We start from the raw sequence: 20,859 nt of genomic DNA on the forward strand, positions 1-20,859 counted from the left end.
AGTATTATTTATATTTATATGTCTTGGCCTGCTATTATTTTTTGTACTATTAACATATAAAAGTTTCCATCAACATCTCTAAAATATTCTTCAACTCATTATGCTATCAATTTTAGTCTTAAACTTTTATTATGTTAATAAATAGATATTTTTATGCACAAACTTTTACTATTATAATTTACTAATAATATAAATAAAAATAAGTAATGTACCAATGAACTTGAACATTCTTCTATCAAATTTAAGTAAATTTTCTAGATTTAACATTAGTTTGGAGTAATTTAAGTCGATGCAAGAACATAATGATTTCAAGGAACTTACAAAACCTTGATGAGCAAGTTTGGGTTCTTTAACCGTTGTCTCTTTCATTTTTCTTCAACCCACGCCTCTAAAGATGTATGTGTCTCTATTAAAGTTGGATATCCCTCCTTCTTTTCTGGTACCGATAGAACAAATCATTTGAAATATTTTAACTCAAACTCTTGTCAAGTATAGAAGAATATATGGATGAGACAAAATAATATTAATTTTTAAGGATAAAAAAAGTATAAGAAGAGTAAAGCCGGAATAGATACAACATAAGGTAAAGATAACAATCATGATTTGGAAGCTTGATAATCCTCATCGCACGTATCATTATTGTTGCAACAACTACCCTTCAAGGGTGCATTTTCCTAGTCAATACAGTTTGCCTTCCAAGTTGTTCAACTATGGAAGCAAGAATCTTTCATCTTGGTTATTTAAACCAAATCGCAAACACAAATTCTTATTTTTGTGTTTCAAACCCATGCAAAAAATGGTGCAAGTTGAGTCCTCGTCCAACAAAATGCTAAAAAAGGTGTAAGTTGAGTCCTTTCCCAACAAAATAGCAATTTGTAAATTCAAGCATGAATGTTTAAGGAAAACTACATTTTAAAGGAAAAAATACGAACATATTAGTTATTTCTTTACACAATTGTCTCGCTTTGCTTGTTTCCTCATAACACACTCATTTGTCTTCTTCTCCACTCGCACAATTGGAACCTGAAATTAAGAAAAACCAAACGATAATATTCGAAATTAGAAGCTCAAGCCTTTGTAGACCCAAACACTTTTTTAAAAAATGAGAAAACATAAAAAAATGACAAAATATATGGGAAAAGCAGAAAATACATGGAAGAACATTCACCATTTGGAAGCTTGATCAAGCTTGAAGGGTCAATGATTGATCTAGTTTAAACCAAATAAGAAGCAAAATAAAGGTAAGAAAACCACAAAAAATAGTATGGAGCAAAGGGGTATTTATACTCGTAGTTTAAGGCTTAAAGAAGATTGAAGGTCTAAAAAACTGAAGAAAATTGAAGGTCTCTTCAAAGGTTCTAAAAAATTGAGCTTAGTGAATTCATTTTGGAATGCCAAAAGACAATGAGAATACTATAAAACTGACTTTTCTCCTGAAGCTGAAGAGTTGTCACAAAGTTATCAACGGCCAGGATTGAATCTTTGAAAAATTATGTGGATTTTTACTAAAATACCCATGCTGAAAATTGGGTTGTAGTGCAATGGATTATTGAATGACCAGTTTGCCCTCAAGGCTGCAGAAACTCTGCTTTTATATATAGTATAGAAGATAGATAGATAGATAGATAGATATAATAATATAATGATTAACGAATTAAATTAAATAAAAAATTTAATTTAAAAATAATTACACTTAAATTTCATTAATCCTTTAATTTTTTTTAAATAAAAGAATTTATAATTTAATTATTTCAATAATTTTAAATAAATAAATCAAATGGAAACTTGCATACAAATAGTTCAAATATTAATGTGCTGAAATATATCTTTACATTTATCTTTCTCTTATAAAAAAGTCATCAATACTTATAACAACTACAAAGTCATGCAAAGAATAAAGAATAATAAAACCCCTATTTTAATTTATTAAAAATAAAGCGGTAGAAGAAACATTTAAATATAAAATGAAACTTCGATAATTACCATAAAAAAAATAAAATTTATTTTTAAAACTATTAAAACTATAACAGTAGAGAAATGAATTTTAATTGAAACTAAAAGTAAGTATTTAAATAAAATTTAATCTATTTATCTTGTGATTGAGTTTTTTAATAAAAAAGTAAGATAGAAATAATTTAACTTGAATGTTATTCATCCTTCATTTTTTTAAATTTAAATAAACAAAAAATCAACAAAACTCAACAAATAGAGTTGATAGATAAAAGGAATAAGAAGGTAGAATTAAATCGAAAACGGAAAAAATAATATAAAATTCGTGACCACATTCATAATTTAAATGACATAAATTCAATTAAACTTAATGTGGATGATGAAGATGACAACATCACACCTAGTTGTTAAATAAAATAAATGTGACTCTCATTTAGTCGACTAAGTTCATAATGAAACAATAAAAATTATGAAAAATGCAAGAAACTTACATGTTTTCAAGAAGTAACATTGGAAGAATTGAAAACAACAATGAAAAAATCTGAAAGAAGAAACAAATTGAAACTAAATCAATGAAATGTAAAAGGAGAAAAAAGACTTCATTATACCGGATTAGAAGAAAAAATTACCATTTGATCAACGAAGTTGATAATAAATTAATCAAAATAAAAAAGCAAGAAACTTACATTGGTTGAAGACATTTGTACTTAAATATATGAAATGAACAAAGAAAATTATCAAACGTTAAGGTGATACCTAAAGTTGAACATCATCAAGTAAACCACAACTTCCTTCGTTGAGAGTAGGACTTGCAAGCATGATTAAATGCCAAGGGAAAAAAGAGTAATTCATCAAGCAAGAAGTTAAAAAAAGGAAATACATAAGCCAAGAACAAAATAATGCAATTGATGGCAAAGATGGTTTTGAAGTGAGAAAGATTATTGAGATATGAAACTGAAAATAATCAAATGACTAAAGCATAGGAGACTGAGTCATACCTTGATGTCAAAATCGGCGCATGTGGTGCAAAGGGTTTGTACAATGATGTTTCTTTATTGTGTGTGTGCTTTGATGTGAGGAAAACTTGTTTAAGAGATTTTATAGGGAGATGGTTGAAGCTGAAGAGGTGGGTGATAAGGTGGAACTTGAGAAGGTGGAAGAATAAGAAACTATGCGAATTAAATTTGTTTGAAGGTGGAAGATTTTTGAAGTTCAAAAGGTTGATGAGAAGTTGTAACTGCTGAATGTGGAAGACGAAGAGAAATTAACGTTTGAAAGAAGGGCAAAAGCCAATAATATTGGAGATGCAATCAACGGCCATGATCCAATCTAACGAAAATAAGTAGTATTTTTACAAAAATGTCCATGCTTAATTTGAGAGTTATGTCCAATGAATTGTTCAATGACAAAGTTACCCTCAAGGTAGCAAAAACTCTTCCTTTATAGATAGTATAGATATATATAGGAGAATGCTAACTTACTCCCACTTATTTTGTAGAAGGAATAAGTTAGCAACTAACACCTTTTCCTTTGAACAAAAAAACCAACACTCTCTTATTAAAGTCAACTTAAATTGAAGGGTGCTTATGTAAATTCGATTTCAATTTTTATTTAAAAAAGTTAAAAACTGAATTTCTCTCTCATCATTACATTTCCAACTTTAATTTCCGTTCAACTCTCTCTCTCTCTCCCCCTTTTTTCGGTGTTGGCTTCCGTGGGTCAGTGAAAAACTGAACCACGGTGTTACATTTACTGAAAATGTAATTGGAACCATAGATATATTATTTTAAAATTCAACGGTTGTGATTTAACAACAAAAAATTATATTTCCCCATCACCATTCCGGCTGCATGAATAACAACAACGAGAAGCTCAGTTCCAAGTGAACTAACTCTGCAAGAACATGAAATTAAGGTGCAACAACTCATGTTTCTGGAATAAGGGAGGAGAAATTTCAAAAAATCATAAAATTGAGAAATTAGGGTTCCATATCTATTATTCTCCCATCTCTGTTTAATAGTTCTTGGATCAAATATGGAGAAAAGTTGAAAGCTTTGGAGATCAAATCGTCACTCTGACCTTGTTCTTTCAACAATAAGGGTGTGTCGTCCTTGATGACATACATGACGAGAAAACTCCTACAAATGATCTCGATAGTGAAGGACCGCGAGGCCTTGGTGTTTTGGGCGGCGGCGTCATTGTGAGCGGAGGTGGTGTTATCGAGGGATTTGGGGATCGGAGGGTAGGCTGCTGGGGTCGAAGTAGGAGGTGGCGTGATCAACAGGTACGCCTTCGAATTCATCGTCGTCCCAGAAATTGAAGGTGGTGGTTGTGGTGGGAGGAGGGGAGTTGGGAAGATCGGAAGGTGGGGGCTGGGTGTTGGGATTGGTGGTGTGGGGCTGAGATGGCGGTGGTCGGAGAGAAGTGGGATCTATGGATGAGTCTTCGAAGTCATCGTCTTCAGCATCCTTCTCTCTCTCCCTCTCTCATCTTCTCCTTGCTGGTTCATTTCTCTCTTCTCTATTGTGTGCCTCACACTATTCCTTCTCCCCCTCTCTTTGCTGCAACAAAAGAAAGCTTGAATCTTGTTCAATTTTGGTGGAAGGTTTGGAAAAAGGTTCAATATTTGAAGTTGTAGTGGTCATCGTCTGTACCGAAACAGTGAACACATATGGAAGAAAATAGAAGGGATTCAGGAACTCCAGAAGAAGGGGAACGAGAGGTGGCGGCGCCGGCGATTCTCAAGAAAGAATCAAGTAGTGGTGGTACTGGAATCAGAGGAAAGGAGATGTGGTGGTCGGAGATGTATGTAAAAGAAAGAGAAGATAAAGATATTATTGTCTAAACAATATATAAATCAAGGGTATAAATGTCATCACAGTCTAAAACTTCAAGTGACACACGGTGAGTCAGTTTTAAAGTGACCCATCGAAGACGGCGTCCCTTTTTTCTCTATTCTTCCCCCAACTTCTTCATCCTCCATAAACTTCCGAAAACTCCATCAATTCATCACTCACATTTTTTTTCTTTCTTCTCTTTCTTCAAGCATGTGTCGCCTTGCCTCTCCTACCTTCAAAGGAAACAAACCCATTTCTCCTTTTCCTTTTCATTTCCATAACTTGAAAACAAAATTTACTTGAAGGAAAAGGAGACGTAGTGCGAGAAAGAAAATTGAAAGAAGAAGAAAAAATGATAGTGGTGGGTCGAGAATGAAAAGGAGGAGTGATAACGGAGGAAGAGTAAAATCGTTTCACTCTGTTGAATAGAGAGAAGTAGAAGGGTTAGGGATTAGGAGGAGATAGATTGTGTTTTTTTAATATTTAAAAAAATTAAAATGCAAATTACTTTAATACCCAAACATTTGTGTTAGTTTGGAAATAAAATAATTGGTTTTTTTTTTCCAAAATAAAATGTGTTGGTTGTTGACTTACTCCTTCTAAAAAACAAGTGGAGTAAGTTAGCATTCCCCATATATTATAATATATATATATATATATATATATATATATATATATATATATATATATATAGTTGATGTCTCTGATGGGTTTTTGTGGAATCTTTCTCCCAATGCTCTGGTGTGGACGTTGTGGTTGAGGAGGAATGATCTTTTATTCAACAATAGAACCTTTAATGCCCATGAAGTTTGGGACTTGCACCTCTTGAAGGTTTCTTGGTGGACTAAGAGTTGTTGGAAGGAATGTCCCTACGATTCTTCCTTCTATCTATCCTATTTCTGCAATATTTCTGTGTGCAAGTCAATACCACCACTAAGGGTGGATGTTTGGCATCCACCTTCCTTTGGCACGCTGAAATTCAATGTAGACGGCGTGTCGCAAGGCAATCTGAGGCCTAGCGGAATCGGAGGAGTCGTTCGCAATCACAACAACATCGTCCGGGGATACTTTTCAAAAAGCGTGGGCAGGGCCGTGTACAGACATTTTGGGGCTTAAGGCGAAAATGTTAAAGGGGCCATTTTTTTAACAAGAATTTTTTAAAGGGGCTTAAATAAAATACTAAAGAAATATAAATAAACTAATTCCTAAAGTCTAAAATATATTTTAGAAAATGATTATTGATGAACAGAACTACAAAATGATAGAATTTGGAAACGTGCAGACTACAGAGTCACAGAGATAGTGAAATAAATCGTTCCACCAATCCACCACCACGAGATAGAGATGAAAGGCGTGTGCGGTTTATAAGCTTTTAGAATTTAGAAGATCAATTGGTTTCAAGCCTAAACCTTCAAGAGAATAGAGATGAAGGGAAGGAGATGAGGATTTTTTTTTTAAACCAGGAGGAGCAGGAGTGTAAAAGGAATTTATATTTTAGGATAAATAAATATTTTAAATTATATTAGTGATGATATTGAATAGTTTTAAAAGAGATGATATTGATGCAACTTATTTTCAAAAAGAATATTATGTAACTTCCCTTTTTAACCGACTAATTTTTAGGGAAGAGAAATGATTTTTATTTATTTTGTTTTGATCCACTATGTGTCTTTATTTCTGGTAGGATTTCCAATGACTCTTATATATTGTATTATCAATGAGTTATTCAATTCTGTTTGCAATTTCCAACTTGACAACGTTCGTTTACTAATTATTTGAGTTTTTTCCAATCCAATGCTTATGCTCACTGTTTGGTCATTTATAACTAAAAAAAAATTAGGCCTTTTATTTTTGGGGGCCTTAGGCAGCCGCCTTTTTCACCTAAAGGCCCCCACGGCCCTGAGCGTGGGTCACGGGTGGGTTTATGCAGCGGAAGTAAATGCTATCCTTCACGCATTGTTATTTTGTCAACATTTCTTACTCAATAATGTCCTCATTGAAAGTGATTCTACGATGGTTGTGGGCTGGTTCTCTCCAAAGCTAGGCGGCCTCATGTGTTCCTCAATGATCTCAATCATATAGATTTTCTAGAAACTCAAGTGAATTGTGTGGGGGTTCATCACATCTTCAGGGAAGCAAATGAGAATGCAGATAAACTAGTAAAAGATGGTTGCAATATGGAGCATGATCTTTGGGTGTGTCTTGATAGTTCTTCTTAATTTCTTATGGCTCATGGCGCGCTTGCTGCTGCTTCCTTCTGTTTCTGGAGCATCTTCCTTCCACTCTTGGGGTTGTGTTGTTTAGGATTTTCTGTGGGTCTAGAGTTATGCGTGCTAATGCGTCGTCCTCAGGCTTGGCGAGCTTGCTGATCCCTTGCGTTGTTGCAGCCTTGTCTTATGTTATTTATGTTTTTCTCTGTTGCTATTATTGCTATGTTCCTAAGTATTGTTTCTCTTTGTTAGTACAAGATCCTTACAATGATCCGCAACGAATTTAAGTGCCATATAAAACCGCGCCAACGCATCATCCACCTCAACTCACCATCATCACCATACTCCACTTTTTCGCATCGCACTTCGAAGCTAGAATCTAGGGTTATGGAAATGGACACCACGGGAAAGGTGAAGAAAGGTGCTGGAGGAAGAAAGGGTGGAGGCCCAAAGAAGAAGCCAGTTTCAAAATCAGTGGAGGTCGGTCTTCAATTCCCTGTCGGAAGAATCGGGCAGTACTTGAAGAAAGGAAGGTATGCTTAGCGTGTCAGAACTGGTGCTCCGGTGTACCTTGCTACCGTTTTGGAGTATCTCCCTGTTGAGGTAATTGTCAATTTCAATTCTATGTGATTTGAAAATGGAACCCTAACTTTGTTGATATGATTAGGTGCTTGAGCTGGTTGGAAATGCAGCTCGTGACAGCAAGAAGAACAGGATTATCCCGAGGCATGTTCTTCTTGCTGTGAGGAACGATGAGGAGCTGGGGAAGTTGCTAGCTGGTGTCACCATTGCTCATGGTGGTGTTCTTCCTAACATCAACCCTGTGCTTTTGCCTAAGAAGACCGCTGAGAAAGCTGCTCAGGAACCCAAGTCTCTGTCTAAGAAGGCTGCCAAATCGCCAAAGAAAGCTTAGATTGGGTTCTGATTTTAGTTAATGGGTTAAAAACTATAACATTCCCTGAACTTTGAGCGAGTTTTGAAAATCGTCTCTCACCGGAAAATTATCTGAAAACCGTCCTCAGACTATTAAAAATAATTTGAACTCGTCCCTCCGGCCGCCTTAGGTCCGGCCACCATGCTTACGTGTGGGCTGGGATACTTCCACGCCATTTAATGAGGTCCAAGATGGAAGCTTACGTGGATTAATGAATACATATGACTTTTTTTAATTCCAAATCAGATAATTAAAATTAATAATTAAAAAATATATACAAATTAAGAAAAAAAAACTTCATATTGTTCAACGACATTTTCCAGAAACAAAAACAACATTTGCATCTCTTCTTCTTCATTAACGTCTTCATCATCATCATCATCTTCTTTCTCTTCTTCTTCTTCTTCTTCTTCTTCTTCTTCTTCTTCTTCCCACCATCCCCATCTCCCTCACTCCAACGTAACCCCAGCCCAGTCCCTTCTCTGTTCCAGAAATTAAAAACCATCAACCCAAAATCACAAGACCTAGAAACAACCTTAACCCAGAACACCCCAAAACCTGAAAACATGCTACACTTTCCATATCTCAACCCAGAAACCACTATCTTCTCTGCAGTGGAACAACCCAAAAATCAACACCGAACCCCAACCTGCACCGCAACCCCCGCCCCTCATTCTCCATATCCCAACCATAATCGCATCTTCACCCTGATAGCAACCCCAATCCCTAACCAAAAAAATTCACATAAATCCAAAAATCCCAAATTCCAGAAGAAGGGGAAGAAGAATCGGAAAACCAAAAATCAGATCTGCACATAAGGGTAGAAGAAATGGCAAACCAAAAATCAAACCTGAACAGAGAAGGCAAGTAGCAGTAAGTGAGAATCAAAATTGCTGGTTAAGTTCTCTTTTCCAGTAAACCCTAACCTCCTCCTCCTTCCAGCAAAACCTGGGTAATATGAGAAGAATAAGAATAAGAAGATCTAGTCTAGAGTATCACAGCGCCGAGCCACTACCTCCAACCACAAACAAACCCCAAAAAATCAGAAAACCCCAACCCAGATCTAGTCTAGAGTGCCTCGTGTGGGTCTTGAAAGAAAAGCGTGGGTAATATGAAAGAAGAGGAGAAGAAGACGAAGCAGTGAGCAAGAAGAGGAGAAGAAGATGAAGGAAAACGATGGTGGTGGTGAATCTCCTGATGATGGGTAATGGGAGAAGAAGAAGAAAATGAGGAGAAGATGAAGCAGTGAAAAGGATGAAATACGGTTTAAGATTTTAACCCTTCTATCAATTTGGGGATTTAGGGTTAATTTGGGGATTTAGGGTTAATTAGGAAAAAATTAGGAAATATTAATTATTTAAAAAAAATCCACGTGGACGGGCAAGTCAGCGATTGCCGGACCTGAGGTTGTCGGGGGGACGGGTCAAATTTGTTTATCAAAGTCTGAGGATGGTTTTCAGATAATTTTCCGGCGAGAGACGGTTTTCAAAACTCGCTCAAAGTTCAGGAACGGTTATAGTTTTTAACCCTTAGTTAATTAATCTTTGTTTTGTGTGTACACTAGGATAGTTGCCTGTTTCCGTGCAATGCACGGACAAGCGATTTTACGATTTAACATAATTAATTCTTTAATTTATTAAGATGAACAAATTAATTTACATATCAATAATTTGTAATCTTTTCCATTATAGACGATGATTGTCTAAATGACCATTGACAAAGTTTGGATTAAATAATCCATATCGATCCTAGGTGGACCAATCACATTTAAGATAAGTGGAATATAATTTTTATATTTTATTTATTTATAAATAATTTTATTGGTTCATTGTGATGCACAAAGATTCAATTTAACAATCTATCTTTTTTGTAAATTATTTACTCAAGTTTTTTTCCTTTAAAAAAAATTAAGGAAATAATTTAAAAAAAAAGATGTGAAGACGACAGTATAGTTCCCTTGAAGATCATGTGTAAGTGCTCTTCCAGCATTGGAGGTCTCCATGGAAGCATCGAGACCTTAGCCAAACCACCTATGAATTCATTACCGTGCTTGTCTTTCGATCTCCATATATTCACTTATTCATTCTACACACAAGATATAGGCATAAATTACTATGGAGGAAAACAAAACAAATTCAAAAGGTTTATAGTAGTGGAAACATGATGAGATAATATATAAGATAAAATTACATGAGCAAATGCCAATATCTTATACGTGAAGCAGCAAGAAATATCCTACAAATTTAAGCACCAAAATTGGTCATATAAAAAAAATTAACTCCACAATAATCTGTAATGAAACCAAAATAGAAAGGAGAGCAAAAGGAGATGCAGTGAGCCAACACATACCAATTCACAAACTAAACAAAAACCAAATTTAGAAATAATATGAGAAGCAACGAACATAGGCACAGGAGCTTAATAACAAAAAAATACACATGACAGAAGAAGCAGGGTCATGGAAACCTCAATAAAAGCAGTGACATGTAGCTAGCTCATTAGGGGAAAATAGTAGTAAACAATAAGAAACAAATATGACTCTTTCCTTAATGGTAGAGAAAGCTTCTATTTAATTGGCTGAATGCTTGAAGCAGGTGTGCCCAAATTCAAACTTGACCACTCAAAGTTGGAGTACAAGACAGTTGTCAAATTCAATATCCAGAGGAAAATCTTTGGGAAAAGTTCTATTTCTAGCAATGCCAACAATAATAAAATCCTTTGGGAAAGAAAAGGATGCGGTTCTGGCTCTAGTTAAAATATCAAAAAGGACATAGAAGAAGTGAAAGTGTGAAACCTTTATCAACAGAAAATATTTCAAAGTTAGCACATGATCAAGCACAACCATACATATCAAAGCCAAAAAGAGTAAAGGTAAAAGACAAAAAAAAAGGGAAAAAACCTTCATAATGATTAAGCAAGTAGGTGTAAAAAAAAACTTAAGAAAATCATGAAGCGCATGGTATATGTGGTGATGCCATGATCATTTACCCAACATGACCATAATCCCAATAAGCACCATCTAGAGCCAAAAGTTAGCTTCCAATGAAAGTACCACTTAAGGATATAGAGATTTGGTATTCTTTTTTGTCTTGCTAAATCTATAATATTTTAGACCACTTGAAGAAAAATCATTCCGGAATTGTGCTGGTGTGACGGTGTCCACACAGCTTGTAATCCGCACCTAATATAACTCCACCTACTTAAAGCAGTGACATCAAATTGGGACATTTAACATCAGAAGTTATCTTAAAAGAAGCTCATAAAGAATACATGATTAACACATAATGGTATGCACATTAAACAAACCAAGTAAATAAGTAACTAATTAACATCCATGAATATTTGAAGCTCTTTTAAGATCATGAAAAGACTTGACAGTGTTCCACAGCAACCAACACTAAGGGCCATCTTTTATGATAAACAATTGGCAGAGTTTGTACCATTAATAAAAAAACATAAATCAATAACCATTGAGTCCTTAGTACGTGTTCGTTATTAAAATTACTTACATAAGATGAAAGCAAAATAAGGAATATAAGAAAATGAGAAAGGAACTGAGATTTCTCAGCTCTGACTGATCAATTTTCACCCATTGTTAGTATATACCAATAGAAAAACTTCATTTTGCTTACTACTATAACATTATGAGACTAACAACCTAACATGTTAGGATGCAGGACCTATTCTCTATTGTGCTTATGCCATCTCTGTTTGCTCCTCATATAAATAAGAAAATGAAGATGACTCAGAAGGTACCAAATGGAAGCTTCTCCATTCAGCATGACTGCTTTCTATGAGTAGAGCGACTTAATGGGGTACCTGGAGAAGAAAGGAAGGAGAATCAGAAAGCAAAGCAGTAAATTAGGAGAAAGGAAGGAAGGGGAAAAAACTAACTACCAAGTGGAAGAGAGTTGGTGACCGAGCTTGAGGGATAAAATTTCAACCTCAAAACAGACAAAAATGTCGATAGATCATATTAACAACACACCAAGATTACAACAAACAACATAGAAACAAAGAAAGAAATAATAATCAACAGATTAACGACAATTAGTTATAATAATCAACAAAAGAAATCAACCTTAGTTAGAATAATTCATGTTTTCCTGAAACTTTCACCATCTGACTAAGATAAATTTCAAAATAAACATGTCACTCTTAATCGAAAACCAATGTGGAAGAGAAAATGTGATGTGTTGGAGATAGGAACTTGCAATTAGAGGTTTGGAGATTATGCACTGTTATATTTACCAAATGAATAATTAAGTAAAAGCTGCTCGTTTCATGGACAGATAATTAAGAATCATTCATCATTTCATTAACGATGTATTTAAACTACCATTGAGCTCCAAAATAATCACCATTGTCACTTCAGAACCTTTCGAAAGTCGCTTCTCCATAGAGACGACAGTTACCAAACCTATCATATCTGGAAAAAAAAATTGTATGAACATAATGAATGAAATACAACCACATCAATAACACATGACATGTACACCACCACTTGCAATGATGTAGCCATTCGAGAGTTACAACAACTCACTGATCAGAAAGTTACATTTTCCCATTGTTGTCAATTCAATATCAACTGAGTTTTTAAGAGAATCACTAGAGCCTCGCATTGAAAATAATCTTAAATTCATGGGAAGATGCACGGTAGGAACCAGTATTTAGGATAAGACAGAAGTATATAAACTAATACACCTTACCCTCAGCAACCTCACCCTGAATTTGCAGATCATTGTTTTTCAAATACTTGCCTCAATCTTCTGGCCCTGCAAACAATAAAAAGACTGGTTAGAAATAACGGTAATCATAATTTGGAAACACAGCACAATCTCAATTAGAGGATGATTAATTGGACAGGGAAGTCAACCTTGACACTGTGTTTTTTCTGTGAAATAAATGTACCTCTCACGCATACTTGACTTAGAAAGACAGGGCAATGCAGAGCAAACAAAAAATAAACAGGATTGAGTCGACTAAGAACTGGTGAGCACCCTACAACTCCAATTTGATAAATAGATACCCTTTATCAAGCACCACAAAGAGTCTTAAATACACACACCAAACCTTTGTCTTCTTGTATGAAGAGTGCATATACATTGACAATAACTGTTTAATCACTGTCTTCTTCATACATATAGATAATTATTATGACACTTGGCTTATTCAAGAAAATGGATAGAACTATTGAGACTTTAGACAGACTAAGCTTATCTCCTTAGAATTCCCTAATCTAACAATCCAAATAACACCCATCACCACTACTATCCCCTACTTATATTACTGTACCCAACTAACTCTATATTGGTTACCGACTTAATGATACAATGAAAATGAATCCTATATGTTCTTGCACTACTCTTGTTCTATGATTGAAGAATATCTTGAACTCATGTTCAGTGGCACGAAAATCCCGAGTTTCCAGAAACACCAAAATAAGTTATCTTGTACACATTAACCTCTGAAAATTCACCCCTGAACTTGATAAGATAGTTCTTCTTAATGTAAGCCTCAATTTTTACACCCTATAACCAAAATAAAATGCCCAAGGATGAATTCAAAACTTGCTACACCTAAACATAATGTATTATCAGAAAAATCATATACAAAAGTACAAAATAAAAGAGCAAACCTCTGAATCAACCAAGATAAGATTCAACACATATGGTTTGGAAGGCTCACTAACAGGAAACATCTCCCACTGACGAAGAACACGAACCTTAACTTTCCATGTATCCTTGCCAGTTGTTAAAATGCGAAGGGGATGGAATGGACCAGTAGTAAAAGCCATCAACAATGTAGAGATATAAAGACAACAGAGAAATAAAAGAGGTTAGAGACAACACAGAAAGAAAAGAGGTTAGACTAAGAATACCAACAACACCACACAATAGAAGTATTTATATACAGCTACAAATGAGAATGGATTACAACTAAATTGAAATAAAAAGAATCATGCTTGCGAACAACAAATTAGCTGGATTACTGTGCATACCAAACCTCTAGAAATTAACTGACATAAAAACAATCACCTGACAATAATCCAGCAGCAATGGCTTCTGATACACCTCTTATACTGACGATAAGTAGTATACAAATGAAACATTTACTCCAAAAATATATTATCCTCCCTCTGATCTCCACCTAACAGCAGAAAACTCAAGAAATGTATGTCACAATGACGAAATTTTCGAACAACCCATGTCAATACAAACTGTCAAACGTAAAATTTAATCCTGCTCCTTCTTCCAAACTTACAAATCTCCTATCTTCTCAAATCTCATCTGAAATCTGAAGAAACATGGGTTATGGTGACGAAATTTGACACAAAATTGTGCTCAACAGTAAAACCTAACATTTTGTACTGCTGCTCCCTTCTGCAACCAAACCTAAACCTAACCACTGGAACAGAGGACGTCGCTCACGCTATAGAGACAAGGCCTGAGGGATGACGATTACCCACAAAATGAACACACTCCTCTCCTTCTTCGCATACTCCATCAACGCGTTATGTGACGTCAGCGAAATACAAGAGCGAGTGTAGAATACAGGAGAAAAAAGTCTCACAGATGAAGGGCCAGGATTAAAGAGTGAAAATGGAGAGAGAGTCAAATAAACAGCCCAGATTGGAAGTTCTCTTAGGAATAGTGATTTCTTGTCTTTCTTTTAAGGTGTAGTAGATCAGCTGTTTAGGTCTTTCTTCTGTAATAGGAAGATGAAATGTGTTGGAGACAGTGAAATTCCGATCTCATTGTATCATCTATTTTTTTTTTAAAGGTTCTCATTGTATCATCTGTAGGTAGGTTTATCCATTAATGAAAACATCTTGTTTTTATCCATTCCTGTTCGATCAAGTTCTATTTTGTGATTTAGGCGTTATACACTTCTTCGTTGCACAAAATGAATTTAGCCAATTTGAAATGCTTCAATACTATATCTCAATGGTAGGTAGTATTCAGTTTTTCATAGTGGACATTGACAGTGCTTGTTTTCGAACTGATGTTGTTTGCTAGTTTTACATTCATTTACAATCTGGGTTTTAAATTGAGGTAGTATGTTGTATGTCAATGATTGGCTATTCAATACCTATTAATTTTCCGCTCATTTTCACCCATTTTTTTTTGAATTATTACTTCAACTATTATATTTCTTAATTTCTCTTCGATTCCTATATTCCTGTTTGTATTTCCATGATTGGCCACTGTATAGCTATCTCCTTTATGTATTTGATTTTAGGGCCATAAAGCGCATTTACAATGCCTAGAGTGGGTCTGGATGGTATCAATGAGTGGTTAGACTTGGTTCATTTGGTATATTAAGGTATTCATGTGGTATATTTGATTCTTCTTAAATAAGTTGTTTAAGTTATAATTTTATGTATGGAAAATTTTCTCACTAGAATTGCCAGTTTCCCTATAAAGTGAATATTCTTAGTTCGAATATAGTTATCTTTCATGGAGAATACATGTGATAGAAAAAAGGGTGTGAAAGGTCTATTCTTATATGACCTTTAAATACTAGAGAAGTATTCCTCTTATGTCTTTTATGAAGTCATTTTGTTTTTCTTAATCCCACCTATCCTTTACCTTGTTGCACATTTCCCATTTTCTCACTATCTCACATATCTTTTGATCTCACCCTCAATCGGTTAATTAGGTTTTGTTTGAGAGTTTTGAGGAAGGGAAAGGAAGACTTTGAAAGGAAGAGAAGAGGAGGGGAAGACAGGGGAAAGGACACTTTCCTTGTTTGAAAACTCAAAATTTGGAAAACACTACAAACTTTTCTAATTTGGAAAACGGGTTGTCTAAATGATTAATGTGGGTTACAACTTACAAACCCACAGACGTACCCACGTCTAGAGCCATGAGGTCAAACGCCCCCAGTTAAATTTTCTAAAACATGACTAAAGTAGTATAAGACTAGTATAAGATTGATATTATAATTGAGATCTAAATAAGATTGATATTATATATGCCCCCAATGTAGAATGAGACTAATATTATGCCCCCATTTATGCTCCCCATTATCTTTCATTTTCTCTCATTTCTATCAATTATATTTTTTATTTAGAATATGACTATGTCACACAGGTGTGTGAAAATCAAAATGAAAATAAGCAATTGTGAAATAAAGGTGGCTAGTATAATGGATAATATAATGGGTGATTATTAATATAATATTGAGGAGATAATGAAACTTAACATGATATTTTTTTTACAATTGAAAAGATCCATTTCTAATACAAGAGTACTAAACAAGGTTATTAAAACCGGACCGGTGATCAAACCGGTGAGGGCACCGATTCAAGGTTCACAGGTTTAACCGTAATTGAACCGTGGTCCAACCGATTTTACCGCTAAAAATTAAACAATATTATTTTAAAATTTTATTTTAAAATGGACAAAGAGAATTTGATTTTAACACCCCTGTCCTAAATTCATGCATCAAAATCACTCTAATAAAATTGTTCATTATATTTTATAAGTTAGTATTGTAGTAATTAAATAATAATATTTAAATTAATATTGTATGAATATATTAAAATAAATTACTCTTTTTTATCACTATAATATTTTTTTATAGATTTTTTAGTGTTACTAAATTTTACAGATTTTCTTTGACGTAAATTTTCTAATTAAATCTTAGTAAACAAATTTTCTAAGTATATATTTGCACCCATTTTTTTAATATATATATATATGTGTACGTAAGAAACAACTTGCAGGGGCATCAAGCCATTAACCAAACCGTACCATAACATGTTTTTCAAAAAAAAATTCCAACCGTAACATGAAAATAATTACATGGGCAAGGCCTTTGAAATACTTACACAAAGGATTGTACTTGAATTTTTAAAAATAATTGAGTGATATGGCCCAGCCCACAAATACCTAAACCCTAAAATTTGCTTAACTTTCATATTCCCACTTTGTTATACCCTGCACTCCTGCAGCAGCCGCATCACCTAAGGAAACCAGAGAACCAGTCTTGCTAGACATAAACAAAAGAAAGGCTACAGATGGCATGTTTTACCACTCCCACTCTCCACACACCAACCCTTCTCCTCTCCTCCACCACTCATTTGGCATGAGCTGACCCATTTTTACAAAAAAAATGGAAAATGACACAAAAAAACCTTGAACCGCCAGAAACCGCCATCCGGCCGGTTTTCACCGGTTCTGCCGGTTTTACGCCGGTTCTCCTGGTTCACTTCCGGTTCTTTCCCCAGACGGTTTTGTGGGTGTTTTGGACCGGCTTGGGAACCGGTTCCCGGTTCTACCGGTCGAACCGACCGGTCCGGTCCGGTTTTGATTACCATGGTACTAAATTTGTTTCCTTGGAAGATACTCATGTTCTCTAGAGATAATTTTTGTAATAGTTTTGAGAATTAAGACAATGTTCGGTGCTTTTAAGATATGAAAGCTTATAAAGAACGTTCTTTTGAAATATGAAAATTTATGAATGTATATGTTAACTCTTATAATAATATCATATATTTTTAAGATGAAAAAGTTATAAGTATTTAATCCCCCACAACAACAAAATACTGGATCCGTCACTGTACAAACCCACAACTTAATGGACCAATAAAATTATTTATAAATAAATTAATAAATAAAATATAAAATTCTAACAACTTATCTTTAATGTAATTGGATGATGAGTTATTTAACTCAAACGAGTTATTTAGACAATTCTTTGGAAAACAATACAATAATCACTCATTTTAGAGAGATTTTGAAAAATTCCCCAAATCATTCCTCTCTTCTTAAAAAACTCTCAAATGATATGAGATCTTCTCATAAGAATGAAAGCTGCCAAATAGCTCGAAAGCGAAATGCAAGAACCAATTGAGGATTAAACATGACCTTTTTTTTTTGGTTAATGATCTGACTAAAAATATGCATTCAAAGGATATGATCTGTTAGTTGAGATTCAAACCTTCGTGACAATTATCTTTACCGCATAAGAATACCATTTCCCTTTCCTCTCCTCCAACTTGCAAACAAGCTCTTGAACCCAAAATCGCCTCAATTTCCACTCATCCTTAAATTTTACGCCAAATGGCCAAATTCCACTTACCATCGGTGATATCTCCATCCCCATGGGCATCTTACATGATCAGACCCCCACCTAATTATGGGATTATTGTTCCAATATGGCTACTTTGTTGCAGATCTAGTGCTACTGTTGGATAAAAGTTTAATTATGGGATTATTGTTCCAATATAGCCACTTTGCTGCAGATGTTGCCACTATAACCCAAAAGAGGAGAAGATAATTGTCAAATCTCGGGACCTTATGAAAGAGGAAGGAATCTCTCAAATATAACAACTCCAACTCCAAGTCCTTCCTATCCTCTCTCTTATCACAGATTTGAAGAAATGCCATGTATCAAGAAATCTCTACTTATGAACAAAATAAAACATGGTTAATCACTGATACACCGATTGGCTCAGTTGATACCAGTTAATCAAGTTAGTTTGTTTCAAGTTAAATGGAGAATTTAAAAAATAAAAACAAACCAACTTCATTAGATTTATTAAGGTAAAATTTAACTTTAGCTCAAATCCAAATTAAACTAAATCAATTTTTTCTATGATAAAATTGTGGAAAGGGAACTTCACGGTCGCAAAGATTAGAGCGGTATGGGTAAACCTCATTCTCAAGATGGTGTTTTTCTTAAGAAATTGAGTAAAAACATCCTTCCAAAATACCAATGTACACACTCTCAAGTCTTGCACGCACTTACTCTGGGCCAAACAATTTGAAATAACCAACCCAACTTTTAATACTTCATAGAAAAAACAACATAATGCTACTAAAATTTTGCAAATCCATCCATCCATGAGACATTTTCCCCACACAAATTAAAGTCAAAAACATTCTATTTTCTGTTGACAACTGTTTTAAACTTCTCATTATTCCAATAAAATATGTTTATCCATTAATTGTTGAAACCTAAAATTGAATCTTTATAATATGTATTTGGATGCCATGGAGAGCTTGAGAGAGGTGATCTGATCATTGCAACACAAGTAACCAGTCAATGCCCAACAAATTCGGCACCTTATATATTCTTCGGGCCGGCTCTGCACGTTTCAAATCATTATATACCCATAAAATGCCCAAATGCGATTAAACTAACAATTATGTGCCATATTGTAAGGTTTCTTGAAACAGAACTACAAACAAGGCTAAACATAACAAAGGCAATTTCGTCATATCACAACAAAGTTATGTAAACGTGCATCCACACCACCTTCTAATTGTCCAAGTCCAACGTTGTTAGTGCTCCTTAACCAACTAACAGAATCCCCTTCCTTAACTTCGCACAACTCTGTTCCTGCGAAGGCCTATTCTGCTATTCATACGTTTTCATCAATTGTCAATATTGATCATGTCCCTTGTTTGCTTCCATTCAATTTTCCGGCGAGCGGCGACAACATTGCGCTCGCCGCTACTCTACGCCACCACATGGACCTTTCTCTTGATTTTTACTGTGGTGCTGGCGTCGTTGGCACCTGCTGTGGCCTTCATGGCAGCGGTGTCTCCATCTTCGGCGTTTTCAAAGCCTTGTCAGCATCATGGTCATGTTGAATTTTATAGGATTCCTTTGGATTTTCCTAGAGAGGTGGTGTGCTTGCCGGAGCGAGCGGTTATGAGCACGTCACACTTGGATTTCTTCTTGCCAACGTTGTTTGCTGCTTTGGTTGTTGGTGCTTCAACTTGCCTTCTTCGTTCAGTGGCCTGTACATGAATTGGTAGTTTAATTCTTTTTGGTTCTTGCTTTACCATGAAATAATGTAAAGTGTAAATGCTTGCTGTTAAATTCATTCACTTGTGTGCAAAAATCATGAAATCTATATATGATCGATCTTGTCATGAAGTTTTTTTCTTCTTTTTGAACATCTTCTTGTCATGAAGTTGGGTTCTGGCTTCTGGGTACTTATATATGCTCTTAAATTTCCCAACACCTCATATTAATCAAATTTATATTTCCGTGCATTGATCAAAATTTTATATTGCCAAATTCATGATTTCCCATTATATTTTCACACTCAAATAAAATCCCATGTTTGTTTGTAGGAAAAACTTAGATAGATAGCTCAAGTGGTAGGAGCGGGGGACATATGAGGTCTAGGGGTTGAATCGTGACGGGCATAATTTATCTTTCTGGTGTAAAAAAAAAAGGAAAAACTTAAATCATTTCATTCTTTATCTCCATTGAAACAATGATAAATGAACTTTACTTCTAAATATAAATGATATTTGTTAAGACTTAATTGTAAGTTTTAAAAAATCAGACACATGTCACTATATGATGGGAAAACTTGATAAAATGAACATGTAAATGCTAGAAATTGATTCAATACTAATAGTAGGGGTGTCCATTCGAGCCGGTTCGCAATATACGAACATATTTTGAGGTAAGGTTGGACTAAAATGCAGGTTACTAGTTTACCGCCAAACCCTCCACCTAAGCTAAATAGATTGGTTAATGGGCAACACTTTAAAAAAAAATCACCTGAAAAATAATTTCAGGTAAAAACTCAATTTTCTAATACATGAAAAAATTAAACTCAGAAAATAGAAATTAGTAATTGTTTTGTGAACACTCTTTCTTATTTATTTATTTATTTAACATGTTTATAAATAAAATAATTAAAAAGAATAAAGTTAAAAATTGGGCGAGCAGATGGCCCACCCAACCCCACCATGAGCTAGCCACCAACAAGTTGGGCAATTTTCGGGTCGGATTGAGTGAGTTAAGTTCAGATCAAGTTTAAACTTTGAGAGTCCAATCCATATTCTTAGATGGACTCTTTTTTTTCCTAACCCATTAAGATTTCAGTAATCATAATTTCAAAAAAAGAGATTTCAACAATCATTGAAAAGTGGTCAGTAATGGGCCTAGCCCA

General features: G+C 34.7%; 1 pseudogene; it reads left to right on the top strand.

Annotated features, from left to right (window-relative positions):
* Positions 1-7,384: 7,384 nt before the first annotated feature.
* On the top strand, positions 7,385-7,910 carry LOC130743374 (histone H2A-like; annotated as a pseudogene).
* The last annotated feature ends 12,949 nt before the right edge of the window (positions 7,911-20,859 follow it).

This window comes from Lotus japonicus, chromosome 3 (genome assembly GCF_012489685.1).
Source record: "Lotus japonicus ecotype B-129 chromosome 3, LjGifu_v1.2".
NCBI lineage: Eukaryota > Viridiplantae > Streptophyta > Magnoliopsida > Fabales > Fabaceae > Lotus > Lotus japonicus.